Genomic DNA, 24,406 nt, shown 5'->3' with positions numbered 1-24,406 from the left:
TTTCTGTTCTTTTGTTAGTTTGCTGAAAATGGTGGTTTTCAGCTTCATCTATGTCCCTGCAAAGGACACGAACTCATCCTTTTTTATGGCTGCATAGTATTCCATGGTGTATATATGCCACATTTTCTTTATCCAGGATATCATTGATGGGCATGTGGTTTGGTTCCAAGTCTTTGCTATTGTGAATAGTGCTGAAATAAACATACGTGTGCGTGTGTCTTTATAGTAGAATGATTTATAATCCTTTGGGTATATACCTAGTAATGGGATTGCTGGGTCAAATGGTAGTTCTGGCTCTAGATCCTTGAGGAATCACCACGCTGTCTTCCACAATGGTTGAACTAATTTACGCTCCTACCAATAGTGTAAAAGCATTCCTATTTCTCCACATCCTGTTCAGCACCTGTTGTTTCCTGACTTTTTAATGGTCACTATTCTAGCTGGCATGAGAGGTATCTCATTGTGGTTTTGATTTGCATTTCTCTGATGACCAATTATGATGAGCTTTTTTTCATGTTTGTTGGCTGCATAAATGTCTTCTTTTGAGAAGTGCCTGTTCATATTCTTTGCCCACTTTTTGATGGGGTTGTTTGTTTTTATTCTTGTAAATTTGTTTAAGTTATTTGTAGATTCTGGATATTAGTCCTTTGTCAGATGGATAGATTGCAAAAATTTTCTCCCATTCTGTAGTTTGCCTGTTCACTCTGATGATAGTTTCTTTTGCTGTGCAGAAGCTTTTTAGTTTAATTAGATCGCATTTGTCAAATTAGGCTTTTGTTGCCATTGCTTGTAGTGTTTTAGTCATGAAGTCTTTTCCCATGCCTATGTCCCAAATGGTATCCTGAATACAGCACACTGATGGGTCTTGATTCTTTAACCAATTTGCCAGTCTGTGTCTTTTAATTGGGGGCATTTATCCCATTTACATTTAAGGTTAATATTGTTATGTGTGAGTTTGATCCGTCATTATGATGCTAGCTGGTTATTTTGCCCATTAGTTGATGCAGTTTCTTCATAGTGTCGATAGTCTTTACAATTGGATATGTTTTTGCAGTGGCTGGTACTGGTTGTTCCTTTCCATATTTAGTGCTTCCTTCAGGAGCTCTTGTAAGGCAGGCCTGATGGTGACAAAGTCTCTCAGCATTTGCTTGTCTGTAAAGGATTTTATTTCTCCTTTATTTATGAAACTGAGTTTGGATATGAAATTCTGGGTTGAAAATTCTTTTCTTTAACAATGGAATATTGGCCCCCACTCTCTTCTGGCTTGTAGGGTTTCTGCAGAGAGATCTTCTATTAGTCTGATGGGCATTCCTTTGTAGGTAACCTGATGTTTCTCTCTGGCTGTTCTTAACATTTTTTCCTTCATTTCAACCTTGGTGAATCTGACAATTATGTGTATTGGGGTTGCTCTTCTCAAGGAATACCTCTGTGGTGTTCTCTGTGTTTCCTGAATTTGAATGTTGGCTTGTCTCACTAGGTTGGGGAAGTTCTCCTGGATAATAACCTGAATAGTGTTTTCCAACTTGGTTCCATTCTCCCTATCACTTTCAGGTACACCAATCAAATGTAAATTTGGTCTTTTCACATAGTCTCATATGTCTTGGAGGCTCTGTTCATTCCCTTTCATTCTTTTTTCTCTAATCTTGTCTTCATGCTTTATTTCATCAAATTGATCTTCATTCTCTGATATCCTTTCTTCAGCTTGATCATTTCAGCTATTGGTACATGTGTATGCTTCATGAATTTCTCATGCTGTGTTTTTCAGCTCCATCAGATCATTTATGTTCTTCTCTAAACTGGTTATTGTACTTAGCAATTCATCTAATCTTTTATCACGATTATTAGCTTCCTTACATTGGGTTAGAACATGTTCCTTTAAAAATTGGAGGAGTTTTTTATTACCCACCTTCTGAAGGCTACTTCTGTCAGTTTGTCAAAACTCATTCTCCATCCAGTTTTGTTCCCTTGCTGGCGAGGAGTTGTGATTCTTTGGAGGAGAAGAGGCATTCTGGGTTTTGGAATTTTCAGTTTTTTGCACTGGTTTCTCCCCATCTTTGTGGATTTATCTACCTTTGGTCTTTGATGTTGGTGACATCTCTAATGTGATATTCATTAGGGATATTGGTCTAAAATTCCCTTTTTTTTGTTCTGTCTCTGCCAGGCTTTGGTCTCAGGATGATGTTGGCCTCATAAAATGAGTTAAGGAGGATTCCATTTTTTTCTGTTGATTGGAATAATTTCAGAAGGAGTGGTGCCAGCTCCTCCTTGTACCTCTGGTAGAATTCGGCTGTGAATCCATCTGGTCCTCATTTTTTTTTTGGTTGGTAGGCTATTAATTATTGCCTCAATTTCAGAACCTGCTATTGGTCTATTCAGGGATTCAACTTCTTCCTGGTTTTGTCTTTGGAGAGTGTATGTGTCCAGGAATTTATCCATTTCTTCTAGGTTTTCTAGTTTATTTGTGTAGAAGTGCTTATAGTATTCTCTGATGGTAGTTTGTATTTCTGTGGGGTCAGTGGTGATATCCCCTTTACCATTTTTTATTGTGTCTATTTGATTCTTCTCTCTTTTCTTTTTTATTAGTCTTGCTAGCAGTCTATCAATTTTGTTGATCTTTTCGAAAAACCAGCTCCTGGATTCATTGATTTTTTGAAGGGTTTTTTTGTGTCTGTATCTCCTTCAGTTCTTCTCTGATCTTAGTTATTTCTTGCCTTCTGCTAGCTTTTGAATGTGTTTGCTCTTGCTTCTCTAGTTCCTTTAATTGTGATGTTAGGGTGTCAATTTTAGATCTTTCCTGCTTTCTCTTGTGGGCATTTAGTGCTATAAATTTCCCTCTACACTCTGCTTTAAATGTGTCCCAGAATTCTGGTATGTTGTATCTTTGTTCTCACTGGTTTCAAAGAACATCTTTATTTCTGCTTTCATTTTGTTATGTAGCCAGTATTCTTTCAGGAGCACATTGTTCAGTTCCATGTAGTTGAGCAGTTTTGAGTGAGTTTCTTAATCCTGAGTTCTAGTTTGATTGCCCTGTGGTCTGAGAGACTGTTATAATTTCTGTTCTTTTACATTTGCTGAGGAGTGCTTTATTTCCAACTATGTGGTCAACTTTGGAATAAGTGTGATGTGGTGATGAGAAAAATGTATATTCTGTTGATTTGGGGTGGAGAGTTCTGTAGATGTCTATTAGGTCCGCTTGGTGCAGAGCTGAGTTCAATTCCTGGATATCCGTGTTAACTTTCTGTCTCATCGATCTGTCTAATGTTGACAGTGGGGTGTTAAAGTCTCCCATTACTATTGTGTGGGAGTCTAAGTCTCTTTGTAAGTCTCTAAGGACTTGCTTTATGAATCTAGGTGCTTCTGTATTGGGAGCATATATATTTAGGATAGTTAGCTCTTCTTGTTGAATTGATCCCTTTACCATCATGTAATGGCCTTCTTCATCTCTTGATCTGTGTTGGTTTAACGTCTGTTTTATCAGAGACTAGGATTGCAACCCCTGCCTTTTTTTGTTTTCCATTTGCTTGGTGGGTCTCCTGGATACAGCAAACTGATGGGTCTTGACTCTTTATCCAATTTGCCAGTCTGTGTGTTTTAATTGGAGCATTTAGCCCATTTACATTTAATGTTAATATTGTTATGTGTGAATTTGATCCTGTCATTATGATGTTAGCTGGTTATTTTGCTCGTTAGTTGATGTAGTTTCTTCCTAGCATCAATGGTCTTTACATTTTGACATGTTTTTGCAGTGGCTGGTACTGGTTGTTCCTATCCATGTTTAGTGCTTCCTTCAGGAGCTCTTGTAGGGTGGGCCTGGTGGTGACAAAATCTCTCAGCATTTGCTTGTCTGTAAAGGATTTTATTTCTCCTTCACTTTTGAAACTTAGTTTGGCTGGATATGAAATTCTGGGTTGAAAATTCTTTTCTTTAAGAATGTTGAATATTGGCCCCCACTCTCTTCTGGCTTGGAGAATTTCTGCCAAGAGATCTGCTGTTTGTCTGATAGGCTTCCCTTTGTGGGTAACCCGACCTTTCTCTCTGGCTGCCTTAACATTTTTTCCTTCATTTCAACTTTGATGAATTTGACAATTATGTGTCTTGGAGTTGCTCCTCTCGAGGAGTATCTTTGTGGCATTCTCTGTATTTCCTGAATTTGAATGTTGGCCTGCCTTGCTAGGTTGGGGACGTTCTCCTGGATAATATCCTGTGGAGTGTTTTCCAACTTGGTTCCATTCTCCCCGTCACTTTCAGGTACACCATTCAGACATAAATTTCATCTTTTCACATAGTTCCATATTTCTTGGAGACCTTGTTCATTCCTTTTTACTGTTTTTTCTCTAAACTTCTCTTCTTGCTTCATTTTATTCATTTGATCTTCAATCACTGATGCCATTTCTTCCTGTTGATCGAGTTGGTTACTGAAGCTTGTGCATTTGTCACGTAGTTCTTGTGCCATGGTTTTCAGCTCTATCCGGTCATTTAAGGACTTCTCTACATTGGTTATTGTAGTTAGCTATTCGTCTAATCTCTTTTCAAAGTTTTTAGCTTTCCGCCGAAGTTCCTCCTTTAGCTTGGAGACGTTTGATCATGTGCAGCCTTCGTCTCTCAACTTGTCAAAGTCATTCTCTATCCAGCTTTGTACCATTGCTGGCATGGAGCTGCATTCCTTTGGAGGGGGAGAGGTGCTCTGATTTTTAGAAGTTTCAGCTTTTCTGCTCTGTTTTTTTCCCATCTTTGTGGTTTTATCTACCTTTGATCTTTGATGATGGTGATGTACAGATTGGATTTTGGTTTGGAAAGCCTGTTTGTTAGTTTTCCTTCTAACTGTCAGGACCGTCAGTTGCAGGTCTGTTGGAATTTGGTGGAGATCCACTCCAGACCCTGTTATCTGGGTATCAGCAGCGGAGGCTGCAGAAGAGTAAATATTGCTGAACAGTTAATGTTGCTGCCTGATCATTCCTCTGGAAACTTCATCTCAGAGGGGTACCTGGCTGTGTGAGATGTCAGTCTGCCCCTACTGGGGGGTGCCTCCCAGTTAGGCTACTCAGGGGTCAGGGACCCATTTGAGGAGGCAGTCTGTCTATTCTCGGGTATCAAACTCCATGCTCAGAGAACCACTACTCTCTTCAAAGCTGTCAGACAAGGGCATTTAAATCTGCAGAGGTTTCTGCTGCCTTTTATTTGGCTATACCCCGTCCCCAGAGGTGGAGTCTACAGAGGCAGGCAGGCCTCCTTGAGCTGCGGTGGGCTCCACCCAGTTCGAGCTTCCCAGCTGCTTTGTTTACCTACTCAAGCATCAGTAATAGTGGGCACCCCTCCCCTAGCCTTGCTGCTGCCTTGCAGTTGGATCTCAGACTGCTGTGCTAGCAATGATGGAGGTGCCATGGGCGTGGGACCCTCCCAGCCAGGTGCAGAATGTAATTTCCTCGTGTGCCATTTTCTAAGACCCTTGCAAAAGTGAGTATTAGGGTGGGAGTGACCCGATTTTCCAGGGGCTGTGTGTCATGGTTTCCCTTGGCTAGGAAAGGGAATTCCCTTCCCCCTTGCACTTCCCTGGTGAGGCAATGCCTTGCCCTGCTTCGCCTCTTGCTCAGTGGACTGCATCCACTGTCCTGCACCCACTGTCTGACATGCCCCAGTGAGATGAACCTGGTACCTCAGTTTGAAATGCAGAAATCACCCGTCTTCTGTGCCACTCATGCTGGGAAGTGTAGCCTGGAGCTGTTCCTATTCGGCCATCTTGGAACCACGCCCCCATTTTCATAACATTTTCTAATCACTTGGATACTAAGTTCAAATATCTTACAAGTTGTATTTCTTGAATCTAACAAGTGGTACTTCCTTGGCAAGTCTGTTATTCATTAATAGAGCTCTTACTAGCTGTAATAATTCTGTGCTGTGTTCTTTCTAAATCCACTCAGTATTTGTCATTTATTCTTTGCAATTTGTTGAATAGTATCCTGACAAGATTTATTAATTCATCTACATCTCCTTAAATTCATGCTCAACTGCACCCAAACTTCAAATTCTCTTCTGGGTCATTTTGGTGCCCTGACATTTCAAAACATTGTGTTAATTGAGAATACCTTTATTGAAACTGCCCTGCTAATTTAGCCATCTCTTCCACACACTATTTGTGTTTCCCTGTCTCTTTCTTCATTAAAAAAAGCAACTCAGCCTTGGTGGATCTTTACATACAATTATTACCTGTAGATTATGAAGAGATTGATACGACCTTAAATGTAATAAATATTGTCAAGTATTTTGTTCACACTCCTAATTTTGAGGTTGAGAACAGATGGTTGGAAGCTATTAGTGGCAATGAAATAAATTTAAGGCTCTTGAATCCTAATTACATATATTTTTTTATTATAAATGTCAGAAAAAAACTGAAGGAGTGTGTTTTCTGATTTTCATACTAACTAATGTGTTTTCTAGCTTCTGACAATAACTAGCCCACCTATTTTTTTCTGTTCCTCCGTTTCTAAAATTCTCTTAGCAAACAATAAGTGAGTAATTTACTGAATTAAAATAATTAAAAAATTGAGAGTAACTAATTAGTGAATATGTATTATTATTACAAAAGCTGCTCTCAGCTAGCTTTCTTGTTGCAAATTTGGAAAAAATGGATCAATACTAAGCTTTCCAAAGCTGGCAATAATGTCAAACTATTGATTCTAGAGATATTTTGTTTTTAATAAAAAATACATTCCTGATGATAATATGTCATCAGATAAGACATGCTTCTAAATAAGGAAATCAGTTTTCTTCCTTCAAATTAATTTGCAGATCTCACTAGGATAACAGCTAACCTTTCTAGAAAATTTGGTATTTGCCAGATACTGTGCTAAACACCTTATATGGTTTATCTTGGCTAATTCTCAGAACAACTTTCTGCAATGTGCAGTATTATAAACCACATTTTAGAGATGAGGAACCTGAGGCTAGTAAGTTTTAGGCAACCTAAAACTTATCCATCTAGAGCATCCTCCATCTAGGGCATGGTAAAGCAGGAATTTGAAAATAAGCAGTTTGACTGCACAGAGAGTCCTAAATATTTCAAAATACTGCCTTTTTACTTGTCTTATTTTCTAATGTGTAAAATTTTCATGACTGGGAAAATGGTACAAATATAGATATCTCCCTCCTTTTGTTTCCCCTGTTTTCTGAGTAGATAATTAATCTTTTATATGATACCACCCTGCCTGTCTGAGCAAAGTATCTATCAGTTGTGTATATGTACCTGAATTAGGACCAATAATAGACAGATGATGGTTCTTCAACACTCTATAATTAATCACATTGTAGCTACAGAAATGTTTTTAATCTGTACGCACTGTCTCCTCGGCTCCTGATTTGTCCTATTAATTAAATGGAACAGGATCCTCCCAGAAGACTCCAATTCATTTTTTGCAAGAATGGTTTGTGCTTGGTTGTCAGAAAACATTTTCCACAAATAGCCTTGAAATGTGTTTCCCCTGAGTCTGGGAAAATATGGTGGTTTGCTTCCCAGTAAGGAATGGAATGTGCCCCTGCTATGGGTTTTCAGACCTTGCAGGGAAATGGAATTTCCTCTGGCTCTTGCTACCTATTAATTGGTACCATCCAGGTAACACAGAGTTCTCTGTCAGTATTTATTTTTCTCCATATCTCTATCTTACCTGTAAAAGAAATTAATAAACTCTTGCACAAAAGGATATACATTTTCCAACTTAATGTGTTCATTGACTCATAGTCTAATGGGGCCAAAGCACTGTAAACATAAAGCCCATTAAAGCGGGTTATATTCTCAACTTGAAGATTCAAACTGGAGAGCATTAGGGGATACATTTTCATTGGGTTGAGGAGAAGAGGACTTTCTCAGAACCTTTCATAGGTGACTGTATCTTCTGTAAATCCTCTTTTTCTGTTCTTAGAAACCCCTTTCCCTTCCATGAACATCACTCAGAGATCTTGTTCAAAGTCATGTCACATGCCATAGAACAAGGTGATATTTCAGTTATATTTCTCTTCTGGAATATTGATGAAGATTATTTAGGAACCAAATTTGATTCTTTTAGTTTTTAGATGGTAAATATCTGTCATAACAAAATTAATCACGCTCACCTCTCTGATGGTTCTTCATAGCTTCTGAGTGCACTGTAACAACAAAGGTCCTTAGTGTCACTCAAAGCTGGGCAAGAATGGATGACTGGAGGCAAGTAAGTGTAGACTTAACCACAGTCCTTATGCATACTTTCACAATAGTAATCACAAAAATTCTGAGTGAGAAAATTCTTGGTAACCAATGTCCATTAATTCCCAGTCACTTCTCTTTAGAACATTAAAAGAAGCAAATGCCAAATATATTGTTGCCCTGTATTAGTAGGAGGAATGGTCATGTATTTTGGTTAATTGAGAAGATGAAAAGACTGTCAAAATGGATAGAAACTGTTCAGTTTGGAAAATCTATATTCTAGCCTTTCTGAATAGGGAGGCTGGTCTTCCACTATACCTTTATAAAAAAGAACTAGTTACATTCATTTAGTTTGCAACAAACTAACTGAGGGGCAGGATCAATTGACTGAACAAACCAAAGACTCCTTTGGAAGCCCAGGTTTAAATGTCACTAATCAATCTACTGTGTAACAAATGGGAATTAACTCTTTCAAATAAAAGCTTTAAATATATATCAGTGGGGAGAGTGTCTTTGGGGACAGAAAGAGCAACAATAGGTTGTGAGAAAAACAATGAGTCAGATTACAGGTCAAAAGTCTTGATTTTCTTCACTTTGTCTAGGAATATTTTCAGTTGAACTCGGGGGTGAAACTGCTAAGAATTCCTAAGGAAAGCCAGATTTAGATCAAGTCCTATTACACCAAGTCACAGCAGAAACAGCTCATTCTATCTATAATCTAAGAAGCTTTCTTTTCTAGTGATCATTGTTTATATGAGGCATCATAAATAATTGGGAGAATTTGTGTTCAGTTTTCACATGTTTAACTTAAGCATCAAAGTCAGTTACTGTCCAACCCCAAACAAAAATTGTTATAAATAGTGAAGGATAATAATTCTATGCAAATTTGAGTTTCACTTATTTAATAAAGAAAATATTACAGAATGTTTTCTTCATTCAATATACTATTATATATTTGATTAGGGTAGGATAAATGTGGGAGTATCTAACATTGTATAAAACACGGTGAATATTTTAGCTCAGTAAATAACAAGTTCTTCTTTGGCTTAGTCCTGTTCTAAGTCTTTATATTTTTTGGTCTCATATAATCTGTATGACAAGCCTTGTGGGTGAGTTTTATGACTATACCCATTTAACAGATGAAAAATTGATTTAAAATTGAGAGATTAGAGTTATTTTTATATCAGACAAAACCAACTTTAAAGCAAGTCACTAAAAAAGACAAAGACGGATATTATGTAATGGTAAAAGGCTTGTCCAACAGGAAGATATCACAGTGCTAAACATATATGCATCTAACACTAGAGCTCCCAAGTTTATAAAACAATTACTGAGAGATCTTGGAAATGAGATAGACAGCAACACAGTAACAGTGAGGAACTCCACTGACAGCACTAGACAGGTCATCAAGACAGAAAGTCAACAAAGAAATGATGAATTTAAATTACACCCTAGAAGAAATGGGCTTAACAGATATATACAGAACATTCCATCTGACAACTACAGAATACACATTGCATTCAGCAGTGGATAGAACTTTCTCCAAGATAGGACATATGATAGGCCACAAAACTAGCCTCAACAAATTTAAGAAAATTGAAATTATATCAAGCACTCTCTCAGATCAGACTACAGTGGAATAAAACTGGAAATCAACTCCACAAGGAACCCCCAAAACCATGCAAATACATGGGAATTAAATAACCTGCTCCTGAATGAGCACTGGGTCAAAAATGAAATCGAGATGGAAATTTAAAAATTCTTTGCACTGAATGACAATATCAAAATAACACGTATCAAAACCTCTGGGATACAGCAAAGGTGGTGCTAAAAGGAATGTTCATGGACCTAAATGCCTACATCAGAAAGACTGAAAGCACAAACTGACATTCTAAGGCCATGCCTCAAGGAACTAGAGAAACAAGAGCGAACCAAACCCAAACCCAGCAGAAGAAAGGAAATAATCAATATCAGAGCAGAATAAAATGAAATTGATACAAAAAGTATAAAAGATAAATGAAAGACTGTTTCTTTAAAAAAATAAAATTGATAGAGCATTAGCAAGATTAACCAAGAAGAGAGAACATCCAAATAACCTCAATAAGAAATGAAATGGGAGATATTACAACTGACACCACAGAAATACAAAAGATCATTCAAGGCTATTATGAACACTGTTATGCACATAAACTCGAAAACCTAGAAGAGATGGATAAATTCCTGGAAAAATACAACCCTCCTAACTTAAATCTGGAAGAATTAGATACCCTAAACCGACCAGTAACAAGCAGCGAGATTGAAATGGTAATGAAAAAATTACCAACAGAAAAAGTCCAAAACCAGACAGATTCACAACAGAATTCTACCAGACATTCAAAGAAGAATTGGTACCAATCCTGTTGACACTATTCCATAAGATAGAGAAAGAGAGAACCCTCCCCAATTCATTCCATGAAGCCAGCATCACCCTAATACCAAAACCAGGGAAGGACATGACCAAAAAATAAAACTGCACATTGGTATCCTTGATGAACATAGACACTAAAATCCTTAACAAAATACTAGCTAAGTGAATCCAACAACATATCAAAAAGATAGCCCACCATGATGACATGAGTTTCATATCAGAAATGCAGGAATGGTTTAACATATGCAGGTCAATAAATGTGGTACACTACCTAAACAGAATTAAAAACAGAAATCACATGATCATCTCAATAGATGTAGAAAACTCATTTGACGAAATCCAGCATCGTTTTATGATTAGAACTCTCAGAAAAATCAGCATACAAGGGACATAACTCAATGTAATAAAAGTCACCTGTGAGAAATCCACAGCCAACATAATACTGAATGGGGAAAAGTTGAAAGCATTCCCTCTGAGAATGGGAACAAGACAAGGATGTCCACTCTCACCACTCCTCTTCAACGTAGTACTGGAAGTCCTAGTCAGAGCAATAAGACAAGAGAAAGAAATAAAGGCCATCCTGATCAGTAAAGAGAAAGTCAAACTGTCACTGTTTGCTGAGGATATGATCATTTACCTCAAAAACCCTAAAGACTCCCCCAAAAAGCTGCTAGAACTGATAAAGGAATTCAGCAGACCAAGAAACAGCTTCTCCACTTCTTCTGGGAACTCTGCCTGGTTCAGTCCTCCTGCCTCTACTCCTGCCTCCACCATGTCCATCAGGGTGACCCAGAAGTCCTACCAGGTGTCCACCTCTGGCCCCCTGGGCTTTCAGCAGCTGCTCCTACACGAGTGGGCCTGGTGCCCACATCAGCTCCTTGAGCTTCTCCTGAGTGGGCAGCAGCAGCTTCTGGGATGGCCTGGCAGAGGCTATAATGGGCCCAGCGGCATGGGAGGCATCACTGCTATCACGATCAACTAGAGCCTGCTGAGCCCCCTTAATCTGGAGGTGGACCCCAACATACAGGCCATGTGCACCCAGGAGAAGGAACAGATCAAGACCCTCAACAACAAGTTTGCTTCCTTCATAGAGAAGGTATAGTTCCTGGAGTAGCAGAACAAGATGCTGGAGACCAAGTGGAGCCTCCTACAGCAGCAGAAGATGGCTTGGAGCAACTTGGAAAACATGTTTGAGAGCTACATCAACAACTTTAGGTGGCAACTGGAGACTGGGCTAGGAGAAGCTGAAGCTGGAGGTGGAGCTTGGCAACATGCAGGGGCTGGTGGAGGACTTCAAGTATGAGGATGAGATCAATAAGCATACAGAGATGGAGAATGAATTTGTTCTCATCAAGAAGGATGTGGATGAAGCTTACATGAACAATGTAGAGCTGGAGTCTCCCCGGGAAGGACTGACTGATGAGATCAACTTCCTCAGGCAGCTGTATGAAAAGGAGATCAGAGAGCTGCAGTCCCTGATTTTGGACACGTCTGTGGTGCTGTCCATGGGCAGCAGCCACTCCCTGGACATGGACAGCATCATCACTGAGGTCAAGGTGCAGTATGAGGAGATCGCCAACCACAGGCAGGCTGAGGCTGAGAGCATGTACCAGATCAAGTATGAGGAGCTGCAGACACTGGCTGGGAAGTACGGGGATGACCTACGATGTACAAAGACTGAGATCTCTGAGATGAACCATAACATCAGCTAGCTCCAGGCTGAGACTAAGGGCCTCAAAGGCCAGAGGGCTTCCCTAGAGGCCACCATCATAGATGCTGAGCAGCATGGGGAGCTGGCCATTAAGGATGCCAATGCCAAGCTTTCAGAGCTGGAGGCCACCCTGCAGGGGGCCAAGCAGGACAAGGCGTGGCAGCTGCCTGAGTACCAGGAGCTGATGAACGTCAAGCTGGCCCTGGACATCAAGATCACCACCTACAGGAAGCTGCTGGAGGGTGAGGAGAGCTGGCTGGAGTCTGGGATGCAGAACATGAGTATCCATACGAAGACCACCAGTGGCTATGCAGGTGGTCTGAGCCTGACCTATGGGGGCCTCACAAGCTCTGGCCTCAGCTACGGCCTGGGCTCTAGCTTTGGCTCTGGCATGGGCTCCAGCTCCTTCAGCCGCACCAGCTCCACCAGGACCATGGTTGTGAAGAAGATCAAGACCTGCTATGGGAAACTGGTGTCCGAGTCCTCTGATGTCCTGCCCAAGTGAACAGCTGCAGTAGCCCCTCCCAGCCTGCCCCTCCTGTGGCTGCCCCTGAGCCCAGGAGGGAGGCCACTATGCAGGGTAGCACAGGGAATGGGAGACCCACCTGAGGCTCAGCCCTCAGCCCACCCACAGGGGAGTTTACTGCCTGGGGACCCCCTTGCCCATGCCTCCAGCTACAAAGCAATTCAATTGCATTTTTTTTTTTTGTCCAAAATAAAACCTCAGTTAGCTCTAAAAAAAAATTCAGCAAAGTTTCTGGATACAAGATTAATGTACATGAATCAGTAGCCCTCCTATACACCAACAGTGACTAAGCAGAGAACCAAATCAAGAACTCAACCCCTTTTACAATAGCTGGAAAAAATATAAAATGCTTAGGAATATACCTAATCAAGGAGGTGAAAGGCCTGTATAAGGAAAACTACAAAACAGAGCTGAAAGAAAACATAGATGACACAAGCAAATTGTAACACATCTCATGCTCTGGATGGGTAGAATCAATGTTGTGAAAATGACCATACTTCCAAAAGCAGTCTACAAATTCAATGCAGTCCTCATCAAAATACCACCATCACTCTTCACCGAATTAGAAAGAACAATTCTAAAATTCATAAGCAAGATTAAGCAAAAAGAACAAATAGGCATCACATGATCCGATTTCAAACTATACTATAAGGCCATAGTCACCAAAGCAGCATGGTACTGGTATAAAAATAGGCACATAGACCAATGTAACATAGTAGAGATCCCAGAAATAAATCCAAATACTTATATCCAACTGATCTTTGATAAAGCAAACAAAAACATTAAGTGGGGAATGAACACCCTTTTCAACAAATGGTGCTGGAATAATTGGCTAGTCACTTATATGAGAATGAAACTAGATCCTCATCTCTCACCTTATATAAAAATCAACTCAAGATGGATCAGAGACTTAAATCTAAGACATGAAACCATAAAATTTCTAGAAGATTAGAAGATAACATTGGAAAAACCCTTCTAGACATTGGCTTAGGCAAAGAGATCTTGACCAAGAACCCCAAAGCAAATGCAACAAAAACTAAGATAAATAGATGGGACTTAATTAAACTAAAAAGCTTCTGCTCAGCAAAATAATTAGCAGAGTAAACAGACAACACACAAAGTGGGAGAAAATCTTCACAAACTGCATCTGACAAAGGACTAATACCCAGAATCCACAATGAACTCAAACAAATTGGCAATAAAAAAACAAATAATACCATAAAAATGTGGGCTAAGGAGATGAACAGACACTTCTCAAAAGAAGATATGCAAATGGCCCACAAACACATAAAAATGCTCAACATTATTAGTTGTCAGGGAAATGCAAATCAAAACCACGATGTGATATGACCTCACACCTGCAAGAATGGCCATAATTTAAAAATAATAATAATAAAAAAAGGATGTTGGCGTGGATGTGGTGAAAAGGGGACACTTTTATACTGCTGGTGGGAATGGAAACTGGTACAACTACTATGGAAAACAATATGGAGATTCCTTAAAGGACTAAAAGTAGAACTAGCATTTGATCCAGCAATCCCACTACTGGGTATCTAGACATCCCAGACAATTCCTTTGGATTCTATCCAAAGGAAAAGAAGTTATTATACGAAAAAGATACTTACACATGCATGTTTATGCAGTACAATTTGCAATTGCAAAATCACTGAACCAATCCAAATGCCTGTCAATCAATGATGAATGAGTTAGTAGCATTCACAGAGACCTGGATGAGATTGGAGACTATTATTCTAAGTGAAGTAACTCAGGAATGAAAAACCAAACATTGTATGTTTTCACTGATATGTGGGAGTTAAGCTGAGGATGCAAAGGCGTAAGAATAATACAATGGATATTGGGGACTTCAAAGGAAGCGTGAGAGGGGTTCAAGGGATAAAAGACTACAAATAGGGTGCCATGTATACTACTTGGGTGATGGGTGCACCAAAATGTCACAAATCACCACTAAAGGACTTACTTATGTAACCAAACACCACTTAGACTCCAATAACCTATGGAAAAACATTTGCTATAGGAATTTCACAATACAATTGGAAGCATTAACAACAGAATAAAGCTGAGGAAAGAATCTCAGAACATGAATACCAGTCCTTCAAATCAACACAAGTGGACAAAAATTAAAAAAAAATTAAAAAAATGAAGAAAAGCTGTGAGAAATATAGGATGATGTAAAGAGACTAAGCCTGAGAATCATTGGAATTCCTGAAAGAAAAAAAAGGGTAAACAACTTGGAAAACATATTTGAAGATACAGTCCATGAAATTTTTCAAATCTTGCTATAGAGGTTGACATGGAAATTCAAGAAATTCAGAGAACCCTTGTGCCATATTGTACAAGATGACCATCCCCAGCACACCTAGCCATCTGCTTCTCCAAGGTTAAAGTGAAAGAAAAAAAATCTTAACAGTAGCTGGAGAGAAGGGGCTGGTCAATTACAAAGGGAACTCCATCAGGCTAACAGTAGGCCTCTCAGCAGGAAGCTTACAAGCCAGAAGAGACTGGGGGCCTATTTTTCAGCATCCTTAAAAAAAAGAAATTTCAACCAAGAATTTCATATCCCACCAAAGTAAGTTTTGTAAGTAAATAAAATAAAGAGAAAATCCTTTTTCAGATAAGCAAATGCTAAAGGAATTGGTTACCACCAGACCTGCCTTACAAACAGTCTTTAAGGGAATGCTAAACATGGAAATGAAAGATGTGCCATCAAGGACTTCATGTCTAAAACACCAAAAGCAACGGCAACAAAAGCCAAAGTCGACAAATGGGATCTAATTAAACTAAAGAGCTTCTGCACAGCAAAAGAAACTACCATCAGAGTGAACAGGCAACCTACAGAATGGGAGAAAATTTTTGCAATCTACTCATTTGACAAAGGGCTAATATCCAGAACCTATAAAAAACTCAATCAAATTTACAAGAAAAAAAACGAACAACCCCATCAAAAAGTCATAATTATGCCTAAAGTAATACAACTATCCTTCATACAACTGGAAACGCACCAATCCCCAACCCAAATGCTATTACATAAAGTTAACAACACTTAAATGCTGATATGATGTTAATAAATCTCATGTCACAAGATAAAGGAAAAAGAAGAAAACCAAAAGGAAGATATTTTCTTAGTAAAAATGTATACATGCACAAATATGTTCTTATCAAACTAAGGAGAAAATAGTCATGACAATTACAATCCTCGTTTCTGCAACTGGTCATGTGGTCATAGCTGGTATTGATGATTAACTTCTTCTACTACCCATTCTGTATTCCCTTGGCCTTCAACAAGCACCTCAGCAAGTCATGATTTTTTACCTGGTGGAGTGACCCAAACCTTCGTTCCTGAAGGGTCTGGGCCATTTATAGTCCTGCCTGAATTGGGCTGTTGTTTCCATTTACCTTAATCACAGGGCATGGTAATATTAAGAGATGTCCTAAGGGATCTCCTGTATTCCATGCCTACCCTTCCTTGCCTCCATTGTGGAGAAGTAGACTGATTTCATCTTGATAGTCTTGGTCAGTTACCCCAGCCAACACCATTACTCCTTTCGTAGTCTGTTGACTTAGAGATAGGAGGAGCCCAAAGTGTCCAGGTGACAATCTTGACTTCCAGTTTAATGGAATCATTGTTGTGTCTCCTGGTGACAGCATTCCTCCCTCTGGATCTAAGACCTCTAAGCCATCACAATGTAATGTTGCAGGAACAGGAAGCAAAAATTTTGGTAGTGGTCACTAGGGGTGATGGTGAGTGGTGTCACTTCTGCTTCCACCCCTTGATTCCTGGGCCCATGAATCCTGACTATGGGAGAGACAGTACCATATATTGGGCACTGATTCAGAGCATACACAACTTTCTGGAGAACTTTGCCCAGCCCTCCAAGGTATTGTCACCTAGTTAACATTGTAATTGTGACTTCAAAAGGCCATAGACAGTGGTTCTATCAATTCAATTGCTTCAGGATAATGTGGAACATGGTAAAACTAGTGAATTCCATGAGCATGAGCCCACCGCCACACTTCTTTAGCCATAAAGTGAGTGCCTTAGTAGGAGGCAATGCCGTGTGGAATACCATGACAGTGGATAAGGCATTCCATGAGTCCACGGATGGTAGTCTTGGCAGAAGCATTGAGCGCAGGATAGGTAAACCCATATCCAGAATAAGCGTTCATTCCGGTGAAGACACACTGCTGCCCTTTCTATGATGGAAAAGTCCAATATAATCAACTTGCCACCAAGTAGCTGGCTGATCACCCTGAGGAATGGTGCCATATTGAAAGCTCCATGTTGATCTGTGCTGCTGGCAAATTGGGCACAGCTGCAGCACTTATAGCCCCCTTCTAGGATACACCTGAAGGACAGTGACAAAGGGAAATGGCCAGATGTGCGATTATATACTGCCTGGGAAAGCTGCAGACACTTAAGCGTCAGCCCTTGAAAGCAGCCAGGAGGGGGTATACCCTGCAAAGTCACAGGGTCAGAGCTGCCCAAGACCATGGGAACCCATCTCTTGCATCAACGTGACCTGGATGTGAGATACTGAGGGATTGTTGGGAAGGCATGATTGATTTGGAAATGTGAGGACGTGAGATTTGGTAGCGTCAGGGGTGGAATGATATGGTTTGGCTGTGTCCTCACCTAAATCTCATCTTGAATTGTAACTCCCACAATTCCCACATGTTGTGGGAGTAATGCGGTGGGAGTTGTGACAAAATTATGGGGGCGAGTCTTTCCTGCACTGTTCTCATGATAGTGAATGAGCCTCATGAGATCTGATGGTTTTCAAAACAAGAGTTTTGTCTGCACAAGCTCTCTCTCTCTTTGCCTGTTGCCATTCATGTAAGGCATGACTTGCTCCTCCTTGTCTTCCTCACATGATTGTGAGGCTTCTCCAGCCATGTGGAACTCTAAGTCCAATTAAACTTCTTTCTTTTTTAAATTGCCCAGTCTCGGGTGTGTCTTTATCAGCAGTGTGAAAATGGATGAATACATGCCACTTGGCTCCTGCCACATCGATTCCCATTGTGTTTAAATTTTGTAGTTGAGTGATTGTGACTCCCACTGTAAGATCTGGCCTACAGAGAAGATCTATCACAGAGCTCTTCAAGGATGCAGGTGCTGCCCTCACAAATATATTTTGCCAAGTACTGGTCAAGGATGTGTCTTCTGGACCAGCTGGGATGAGTGTGTCTAAGGTGACTAATCCACTCTAGCATCTCAATCTCCCTAAGCCTTTGGATCCCTTCCTCTACATTAAACGAAGGGAGATCAGACATTTCCAGCTTGCTTACAGCGGGTCATCTTTTAATCCATATTTCAGCTAACCAAGCAAATATACTATTAGAACCTTTTTTTTTTTAACTCCTCAAGCTGCAATATTAAACGCGGAATCCCTACTTAGTGGGCACAAACCAATACATTCAGCCTGATCCAACTTTATGTTCCTTCCACCATTATCCCACACCCTTAATATCCATTCCCATCTCTGTTCTCCAGATTTCTGCTTATACAAATTAGAAAACTTAAGCAATTCTTTTGAAGTGTAGTGCACCTTATCATGGGTTACACTAGAACTTCACCTCTAGGGGTCTGCTGAACTTTAATTATAGGTCTAGAAGCAGTCAGGGGCATTGGGGATGGGTACTGAGGAAAATCAGCAATATCTTGCCTGGCAACTGCTTGAGGGGAAGCATCACTATTGCCTCAGGCAGTGCAGGGTTAATCTCCTGAGACAAAGGTGGAAAGGCTGATGGCAGCATGGGTGGGGGAGGGGATATTGCCACCACTGGGGGTGGGGAGGCTGTTTCCTCTGGCAAAAAAGGCTCATCAGAATTTAGGAGCTTAGTGCTCCCAGCCTCATCAGGGTCCTCCCATACATCCCCATTCCAAGTTGCAGGGTCCCTTTTTTTCCCCAACCAATGCCCTCATTTTAACAGTAGACACCTGGCGAGGCTGTGCATGCACCTTTTGTTGCAGGTCAGCCATTGGCATGATTAAAGCTTGTGTCTGATTTTCCATAATTTCAACTCTTTCTCTATTGGAGATAAGACACTCATTCAGGGCAATCTTAGAAGTTGAGGCTCAATATGTGCGCCTGGAGACAGCAGATAGAATCCCTGAGTTTATCGTTTTCTTTCATTACTTTGTCCAGTGAACTTAGGAGCAACGAAAAGACTTCATTATATTCCTTGGTTCTCCACATATGGTCAAAGGTATTATGTGTAGAGTTGCTAAACTCCTTGCCTCTCACATGTGGTGAAGCAGGAGTATTAAATGTGTTTATTTTGCATAACTCTCTCAACAGTTCACACCAAGGACTATCAGTATTTTTCATACTGTTAGAAATAGAATCCTTAGCATTTTTGGGTCTAATGATATTAAGCGGCCAACTCCAGAAACTCCAAAACCAATGAAAGAACTCCATCCTTAATATTCTGTTCCTCTAGAATCACTCCTGGTACCAAAATCTGTATTAGAGTTCTCTAGAGGGACAGGACTAATAGGATGGATGTATATATGAAAGGGAGTTTATTAAGGAGTATTGACTCACATGATCACAACATAAAGTCCCACAATAGGCCGTCTGCAAGCTGAGAAGCACGGAAGCCAGTCCGAGTCCCAAAACCTCAAAAGTAGGGAAGCTGACAGTGCAGCCTTTAGTCTGTGGCCAATGGCCCAAGAGACCCTGGCAAACCACTGGTGTAGGTCCAAGAGTCCAAAAGCTGAAGAGCTTGGAGTCTGATGCTCAAAGGCAGGAAGCATCCAGCACTGGAGAAAGATGGAAGCCAGAAGTCTTTCACCAGTTTAGTCCTTTCACATTACTGTGCCTGCTTTTAAGAGGTGCTAGCTGCTGATTAGATGGTACCCACCCAGATAGAGGGTGGGTCTGCCTCTCCTAGACCACTGACTGAAATGTTAATCTCCTTTGGCATCACCCTCACAGACATACACAGGAACAATACTTTGTGTTCTTCAATCCAATCAAGTTGACATTCAATATTAACCATCACACTACTCCCCCCACTTCTGTGTCTCCAGTGTCCATTATACCACTCTGTATGCCTTTGCACATTTACAACTTAGCTCCTACTTATAAATTAGAGCATGTTGCATTTGGTTTTTCGTTCTTGAATTACTTCATTTAGAATAATGACTTTAGTTCCATCCAAGTTTCTGCAAAAGACATTATTTCATTCTTTTTTATGGCTGAGTAGTATTCCATGGTGTGCATATATCATATTTTCTTTATTGGCTCATTGGTTGATGGAGGCTTAGGTTGGTTCCATATGTTTCCAATTGTGAATTGTGCTGCAATGAACATGTGTGTGCAGATGTCTTTGTTAATATAGTGACTTTTTTCCTTTGGGTAGATACCCACTAGTGGAATTGCTGCATTGAGTGGTAGATCTACTTTTAGTTCTGTGAGAAATCTCCATGCTGTTTTCCATAGAGGTTGTATTTATTTGCATTCTCACCAGCAGTGTGTAGGTGTTCCCTTTTCACCACATCCATGCCAACATCTATTGTTTTTTGACCTTTTAATAATGGCCATTCTGGGGGTGGAGAGTGGGTAAGGTGGTATCTTATTGTGGTTTTAACTTGCATTTTCTTGATGATTAGTGATGTTGAGCATTTTTTCATATAGTTTTTGGCCATTTGTATATCTTTTTTTGAGAAATATCTGTTCATATCATTTGCCCACTTTTTAATGGAATTATTATTATATTTATTTATTTATTTTTTGCACAGCTAGCTGAGGTTTTATTTTGTAAAAAACAAAAAATGAATTGTTTTGTAGCTGGAGGTATGGGCAAAGGGGGTCCCCCAGGCAGTAAACTCCCCCTTGTGGGTGGGCTGAGGGCTAGGGCTGAGGCTCAGGGTGGGTCTCCCTATCCCTGTGCTCCTCTGCACAGCGGCCTCCCCTCATAGATCTGGTGCACCTGCAGGAAGGGCAGGCTGGGAGGGGCTGCCATGGCTGTTCACTTGGGCAGGAGGTCAGAGGACTTGGACACCAGCTTTCCATCGCAGGTCTCCATCTTCATCACAACAACGGCCCTGGGGAGCTGGTGCAGCTGAACAAGCCATAGCTGAGGCCGGGGCTTGTGAGGCCCCCATAAGCCAAGCTCAGGCCATTTGCAGAGCCACTAGTACTAATGGTCTTTGTATAGATACTCATGTTCTGCATCCCAGACTCCAGTCGGCTCTCTTCGCCTGCCAGCAGCTTCTTGTAGGTGGTGATCTCGATGTCCAGGGCCAGCTTGACTTTCATCAGCTCCTGATACTCGCAGAGCTACTGTGGCATGTCCTGCTTAGCCCACTGCAGGGCGGCCTCCTGCTCAGACAGCTTGGTGTTGGCATCCCTGACGGCCAGCTCCCAGCGCTGCTCAGCATCTGTGATGGTGGACTCCAGGGAAGCCCTCTGGCCTTTCATCAGGTGCATAGTTTGCGAATATTTTCTCCCATTCTGCAGGTTGTCTGTTTACTCTGCTGATTATATACCAACCTTCTTAAATCTATACATTTACTTATTTCCCAAGATATGGAAAGTTTCTAGCCATAGTTTACTTAAACAATGTTTTTTGCCTCATTTTCTCTTTTATCTCCTTCTGGGATTCAAATTACACTTAGGCTAGACTTTGACATTGCACCTAAATCCAAGAATATCTGTAATTAAGAAAAACTCAATTTCCCTCTAAGGATTAGATAATTTTTATTCTTCTAATTTCAAGATCGTTCCCTTTTTCTTCTGTAATCTCTATTCTGTTAATAAGCTGAAAGAGTTAATTTTACAGCTATCTATCGTATCTTTCATTTCTAATACTTTCATTAAAATTTTTATTTATCTTCTGAAGTTTCTTAACATTTTATTTATTTTGAGTATCTTATTGTATCTCACAAAGTGTAATTGTATAGACTGATTTAAAATACCAATATCTTGGTCATCTTTGACTTGGTACCTACCAATTGTCCTTTCAGTAAGTGCTTGCCTTTTGGATGGTCTACATTTCACTGGTTCTTTGCATATCCAGTAATTTTGGATTAGATCTTGTACATTGTGAATATTACATTGCTTAAACTCTGGGTTATGTTATATTCTTCTGGGAGATGTAAACCATTTTTTTTTTTTAGCCAGTAATCAAACCTGTTAGTCTCAGACTACAAACTCAGTATTGCTTTCTGCAGTGTTGGCTCAAGTATCAGCTGAATATTTTAAGCCTTTGCTAAGGCTATTTTTGTTATGAACCATGGCTCTGTGTTTCAGAGTTAAGCCTGGAATTTGTTCACACCTGTATACATTAAGGGTCCTTCAGAAAGGCTGTACTATGTATATTTTACACATGGATGTATAAAATGCTTCTGCATATGTGTTTTATTTAAAGTAAGAAAAAAAAAGTAAAGTCATCTATGTATTCAGAAATGTCTTTTGGAGTTCAGGAATAAGAATAACCAAAAGTTAGCTTCAGAGCAGTGATACTAAGAGGCATGATGATAAGAGAGTTTATCTGAGGAAAGAATATTAAAAAATAATTTGATGGTGCCTGAGGAAAACTATAGAAACAACCTCATTTAAAGTATACATGAATGAAGATGGTTAGGAAGAAACCTAAATAGGAGAGAAATCAGGAACATGAGGTATTATGAGAACCACAGAAGGTGAGCGCTTCATGAATGCATGTTAACAACGTCATTTCCCACCTGAATATGAGTTATAGCTGAGACCTTGCTATGAATTAACTGCAATAGCTTGGGGGAAAATCCATTATTAATCTCTATGATTCTTTTTTTTTTTTTTAAACTGTATGTTGTAAAATGTGTTTTCCATGCACTATAAGGTTTGTGGATGATTAAATAAGAGAGTAAATCATACCATGAACCCACAAAAAGTGAGGAATTAGTTAATTTGATCTCCATAGTGTGTTTCTATATATTTTGTAGCTGTAACCTATAATCTACTCTTGTTCTAAGCTTTCAGAAGTGTGTCTGAGTATACCCTCCTAGGTAATGACACTCATATCAATTTTATAAGAATCAGTCTGGCTGAGCACATAATCGAGGGTTAAGAATGAGTTAGTAGGAAGCCTACTGTTTATTTTATCCCTTTCCTAGGGATGTCTGAGAAAGAAAGGAAAACGTGACCCCATAAAATTCCTTTTACCAGGTATTTAATTAATAACAGACCTCCTGAGGAACATACTTAGCCAAGAGATCTTTTCAATGAGATATTTCTGGCAGGATTATACAGTTTTTCAATGTTGGTTATTGTTAATAAACCTGGAATTTTGGACTTAAGGGTCATGGGGCTTACTGGGAAATGATTTGTAAGTGATGTAACTAATGGTGCATAAAAATGAGATGCTTTATAACTGAAGTGGCTCCTTTTTTTCAAACAATGCTCCAAATGCATCACTTAAATCTTTAATGTCAGATCCAAATCATATCAAATTCTTCATAGGAATATATGGACATTTTATGAAAGCTGCACCTGTGAGTCCCGAGCCTTTTCAAAGGAAAATGCTTGACCTATAACTTGCTATCACCAGTGTCTTTGGAAACAATGAACAAAGTTTAAAATTCATGTTGAATCTGATTTAACAATGCAACATTTCTGGTATGTAAGATTTCTTTTATGATCAGAATGGTGCTTTAGATCCATGAATCATAACAACTAATGAGGTTTTGGCAAGGGTTGAAGAGCAGAGCGAGAGAAAGAGGATGGCTAACAAATCATCGTTGGTATGAAGTGATGAAAATCTTTAGGAGACTGAGGTTGCAAGTCTTACCAATGGAAATTGGATTAAATAGAGGCCCAGAGGAAATAGGTAAGTAGAAAAACAGATAATACAATACATAAATGCAAATTAGAAGAATATTCCATTGTTTTATCTGAAGGAAGAAACTTGAGTCATAGGAGAAAACAAAAGGCTTTCTTGTGGAAAGCCTTCACATGCTCGTCTGGCCACCTGGGAAGAAATTCTATCACTCTCAACTCAGATGAACTCAGCTGAGACCACTGATTAACCTGAATGACTGGACAAATAGAGGCAAAGATATGCTGTCAAAGAACTAGAATATTTTACGAGGAAACAGCAGCAAGAACCTACTGAATCTTAACTGGTGTTATTATTTTTTTTTGTTTCTTTCTTTTTTTTTTTTTTATTATACTTTAAGTTCTAGGGTACATGTGCATAACGTGCAGGTTACATATGTATACATGTGCCATGTTGGTGTGCTGCACCCATCAACTCATCAGCACCCATCAATTCATCATTTATATCAGGTATAACTCCCCAATGCAATCCCTCCCCCCTCCCCCCTCCCCATGATAGGCCCCAGTGTGTGATGTTCCCCTTCCCGAGTCCAAGTGAGCTCATTGTTCAGTTCCCACCTATGAGTGAGAACATGCGGTGTTTGGTTTTCTCTTCTTGTGATAATTTGCTAAGAATGATGGTTTCCAGCTGCATCCATGTCTCTACAAAGGACGCAAACTCATCCTTTTTTATGGCTGCATAGTATTCCATGGTGTATATGTGCCACATTTTCTTAATCCAGTCTGTCACTGATGGACATTTGGGTTG

General features: G+C 39.9%; 1 pseudogene; it reads left to right on the top strand.

Moving 5' to 3' along the window:
- The first annotated feature begins 11,593 nt into the window (after positions 1-11,593).
- LOC111541893 lies at positions 11,594-12,796 on the top strand (annotated as a pseudogene).
- The last annotated feature ends 11,610 nt before the right edge of the window (positions 12,797-24,406 follow it).

Source organism: Piliocolobus tephrosceles, chromosome 10 (assembly GCF_002776525.5).
Source record: "Piliocolobus tephrosceles isolate RC106 chromosome 10, ASM277652v3, whole genome shotgun sequence".
NCBI classification, from domain to species: domain Eukaryota; kingdom Metazoa; phylum Chordata; class Mammalia; order Primates; family Cercopithecidae; genus Piliocolobus; species Piliocolobus tephrosceles.
This window is presented reverse-complemented; position numbering and strand designations above follow the sequence as displayed.